General features: G+C 37.1%; 1 protein-coding gene across 1 annotated transcript in view; it reads left to right on the top strand.

Moving 5' to 3' along the window:
* Positions 1 to 4,673, top strand: part of CAPS2 (calcyphosine 2) — a 62,801-nt gene that overhangs the window by 38,239 nt on the left and 19,889 nt on the right. The window lies entirely within an intron of this gene.

Here is a 4,673-nt window from a genome sequence, read left to right as displayed (position 1 = left end):
AAATAAATAAATAAATAAATAAATAAATAAATAAATAAAAGGACTTTTGTGTGAATGGGCTAATGGTTGATGTTTTCCCAGGAGTTTCTACCTTCCAAGCCCAAATCACAATGGTCTGAATCTAAGCATCACATTTATTCCCCCAACACCCCTACATTTCCACAATGTGGACTGTACCTGAAAGAACTTGCCTCCTGGTGTTTTTTTTTTAAATCAATATTTTTTATTTTGATATTGTGGGGTACAGAGTTAAGGGTTAGGTATACAAATATGCTTCGTTCAGGCACCCTTGTTGATAAGAGGTATCTCTCCATCTGCAGACAGATATTGACTACTGTTAATCCCAATCCCTCCCCCCCCATAGTTTTCCACAACAGTCCTTTTTTTATAGTATTACAATGAATGTTCAAGGTCCGCTATTTGAGTGAGAACATGTGATACTCAGATCTTTGTTTCTGTGAGAGGTCACTCAGTATTATTGACTCTAGTTCCATCCAGGTTGCTGCAAAGTTCATGATTTTGTTCTTTTTTATGGCTGCATAGTATTCCATCATTTATATATACAACATTTTTAAAATCCAGTCCTCTTTGATGGACAGTATGGTTGATTCCAGGTTCTTGCTATTGTGAACAATGCTGCGCTAAACATACGTGTGCAGGTATCTTTTTGTAGTGTGATTTGAGTTCTTCAGAGTATATGTCCAGTAGGGGGATTGCCGGGTCATATGGGAGGTTGATATTTAGAGCTTTTAGGAAGCACCACACTGTTTTCCACAGAGGTTGCACCAGTTTGCACTCCCACCAACAGTGTAGGAGTGTTCCCTTTTCACCACACCCTCTCTAACAACTGTTATTTTTTGAGTTATTGATAATTGCCATTCTGACTGGAGTTAGGTGGTATCTCAGTGTGGTTTTGATTTGCATCTCCTTGATGATTAGTGAGGTTGAACATTTCTTCATGTGTCTGTTGGCTGCTCGGATGTCTTCCTTTTGAAAAGTGTCTGTTCTTATCTTTTGCCCACTTTATAATGGGGTTGTTTGTTTTTTTCTTTTCAGCACATTGAGTTCCTTGTAGATCGAAGATGTTAAGCCTTTGTCAGACCTGGAGTTGGCAAATATTTTTTCCTAGTCTGTGGGTTGTCTCCCTGATCTCTTGATGGTTTCTTTGGCTTTGCAGAAGCTTGTCAGTTTAATGAGGTCCCACTTGTCTATCTTATCTCTTATGGCCTGTGGGTTTCAGGTTTTGTTCAGGAATTGGATGCCAGTTCTAATTTCCATAAGGGTGTGTCCTGCATTTTCTAAGGATCTTATGGTTTGAGGTTTTACGTTTAGGTCTCTCATCCATTTAGAGTTAATTTTTGTGTATGGGGACAGATAGGGGTTTTGTTTGAGTCTTCTGCATGTGGTCAGCCAGTTTTCCCAGCACCATTTAGTGAATAGGTTCTCCTTTCCCCAGTGGTAGGTGGTGGAAGCTTTGTCGAAATGAGTTTGTTGAGAAATTGAAGTTTAGCTTCTGGAATCTCAATTGTATTCCATTGGTCTATATGCCTGTTTTTGTACCAATACCAAGCTGTTTTGATTATTGTATCTTTATAGTAAAGTTTGAAGTCTGGTAATGTGATACCACCTGCTTTGTTTTTTTTTTTGCTGAGGATTGTTCTGGCTATTCTTGGTCATTTGTGTTTCCATATGAATTCCTGTATTGTTTTTTCTAGGTCTGAGAAGAATGTTGCTGGTAATCTGATAAGTATTGCATTAAATCTGTATATTTCCTTAGGTAGGATGGACATCTTCACAATGTTGATTCTTCCAACCCATGAGCATGGGATATTTTTCCACTTGTTTGTGTCATCTTTGATTTCTTTAAGCAGAGTTTTATAGTTTTCATTATAAAGGTCTTTCATGTCTCTGGTTAGGAAGATGCCAAGGTATTCCATTTCTTTTGTGGTTATTGTGAATGGAATTGTGCTTTTTATTTGGGTTTCTGTTTGTTTATTATTGGTGTAAAGAAATGCAATTGTCTTTTGCACATTTATTTTATATCCTGAGACTTTGCCAAAGGCCTTTATCAGTGTAAGGAGGTTTTTGACAGATTCCCTTGGGTTTTCAGACAATCATGTCATCTGCAAAGAGAGATAAATTGACTTCCTCTTTTCCTATTTGGATACCCCTGATTGCCTTCTCTTGTCTGATTGCTCTAGCCAGGACTTCCAATACTATATTGAACAGGAGGGGTGAAAGTAGACTTCCTTGTCCTGTTCCAGTTTTCAGGGGAAATGGTTCCAATTTTTGTCCATTTAGGAGTATGCTGGCTATGGGTTCCTCATAGATAACTTTTACTATTTTGAGGTATGTTCCCCATATGCCTAGATGTTCGACAGTTTTTATCAAGAAGGGGTGCTGGGTTTTATCAAAAGCTTTTTCTACATCTAATGATATAATCATGTGGTTTTTGTTTTGACATCTGTTGATGTATTTAATTACATTTATGGTTTTACGAATGTTGAACCAGCCTTGCATCCCAGGTATGAAGCCTACTTGGTCATGATGGATGATTTTTGAGATGTGTTGTTGAATCCAGTTTGCTAGGATCTTGTTGAGGATTTTAACATCTATGTTCATCAAAGATACTGGTCTGTAGTTCTCTTTCTTTGTTGGGTCTTTATCTGACTTGGGTATCAATGTGAAGTTAGTTTCATAAAATGATTTGGGGAGAATTCCATCTTTCTCAATCGCCTGGCATACCTTCAGTAGGATTGGTATCAGCTCCTCCTTAAATGTCTTCTAATTCTGCTGGAAAGCCATCTGGATCTGGGCTTTTTTTTTGTAGGTAGTTTTCTTATCACGGAGTCAATTTCCTTGATTGTTATTGGTCTATTCAGGGTCTCAATTTCTTCTTGTTTCAACCTAGGCAGGTTGTGTGATGTCAGAAAGTCCTCCATTTCCTTAAGGTTTTCAAGTTTGTTTCCATACAAGTGTACATAGTAGTCTCTAATGCTCTTTTGCTTTTCTTCAGGGTCAGATGTGACTTCATCTTTTGTGTTTCTGATTGTGTTTATTTGGGTTTTTCTCTCTTTTTCTTGGTTGTTCTAGCTAGGGATCATTGATCTTGTTTATCCTTTTGAAGAATCAGCTTTTTGTTTCATTGATTTTTTGTATTATCTTTTTGTCTTCTGTGTCCTGGATTTGGGCTTTTATTTTGGTGATCTGGATTCTTCTGCTGAAATTAGGGTTTTTGTGGTCTTGCTTTTGCAGCTTCCTTAGGTGGCTTGTTAGGCTGTTAATTTGTGATCCTTCCATTTTCTTCATGTGCGTTTGTAGGGCTATAAATTCCCATCTTACTACAGCTTTCATGGCATCCCAGAGATTTTGGTAAGATGTTTCTTCATTTTCATTTGTTTCCAGGTATCTTTAATCTCTGTTTTGATTTCATTGTTGACCCAGGAGTTGTTTAACATCATGCCGTTTAGTGTCCATGGCTTTGTGGGTTTTGGGGGGACCTTGTTGGTGTTAATGCTATTCCACTCTGATCTGAGAAGGTACATGGTAAAATTCGGTCTTTTTAAATTTGCTTATACTTGATTTATGGTCAAGTATGTGGTTGATCTTAGAGTATGTTCCATGTGGTGATGAGTAGAATGTATATTCTGTGGTCTTTGGATGTAGTGTTCTGTAGGTATCAATTAAGTCCATTTGTTCAAGAGTCACATTGAGGTTTCAGATCTTGTTGCTGATTTTTTGTCTTGATGATCTGTCTAGGGTTGTGAGTGGGATATTGAAGTCACCAGCTATGATTGTGTTAGAGTCGATATTTTTTTTAGTTTACCTAGAAGCTGCTTTATGAAAGTTGGTCCTCCTATGTTGGGTGCATATATGTTTAGGATGGATATTTCTTGTTGATGGATTGAACCTTTTATCATTATGTAGTCACCTTCTGTATCTTTTTTGATTTTTGATAGCTTAAAGGGTATTTTTTCTGAGATTAAGATTGTGACTCCTCCTTTCTTTTGTGTTCTGTTTGCCTGAAAATTTGTTTCCCATCTTCTTACTTTGAGTCTGTGAGTGTCCTTTCTAGTGAGGTGAGTCTCTTGAAGGTAATAAATTATTGCCTGGTGATATTTTTTCCATTTTTCCATTCTATGTCTTTTCAGTGGTGCATTTAGTCCATTCACATTCAAGCTAATTATTGAAATGTGAGAGTTGATCCCTATCATAATGTTCTTACAGATTTGCTGTTCTTTCTGTTTGTGTTTTGTCTTTCTTTTGGTTCTAAGGTTGGTTCATGTGTGTTTTTAATCTTTTGCCTGTAGTCTTGTTAAGAATGTTGTTGCTCTTTTTTCCTTTTTTTCTGTGTTCAATACTTTCTTAAGTGTTCTTATAGAGGTGGTCTGGTGGCAGCGTAGGTTCTTAGGGATTGGATATCTGGGAAAGATTTCAATTCTCCCTCACTGATGAAGCTTAGCTTGGGTGGGTAGGTTATTCTCAGTTGAAATTGTTTATCTTTTAGAACTTTGAAGATAGGGCTCTAAGCTCTTCTAGCCTAGAGGGTTTCTGTAGATAAATCTACTGCTATTCTAATTAGTCTTCCCTGGTAGGTAGTTCAACCTTTTTCTCTTGCTGCCTTTAGGATTTTTTCTTTTATACCTACTTTGTTTAGGTGAATTATTATGTGT

Source organism: Carlito syrichta, unplaced genomic scaffold (genome assembly GCF_000164805.1).
Source record: "Carlito syrichta isolate Samal-C Ts95f unplaced genomic scaffold, Tarsius_syrichta-2.0.1 Scaffold316858, whole genome shotgun sequence".
Lineage (NCBI taxonomy): Eukaryota > Metazoa > Chordata > Mammalia > Primates > Tarsiidae > Carlito > Carlito syrichta.
The sequence above is the reverse complement of the archived record's forward strand: the minus strand, read 5'-3'. Positions and strand labels throughout refer to the sequence as shown.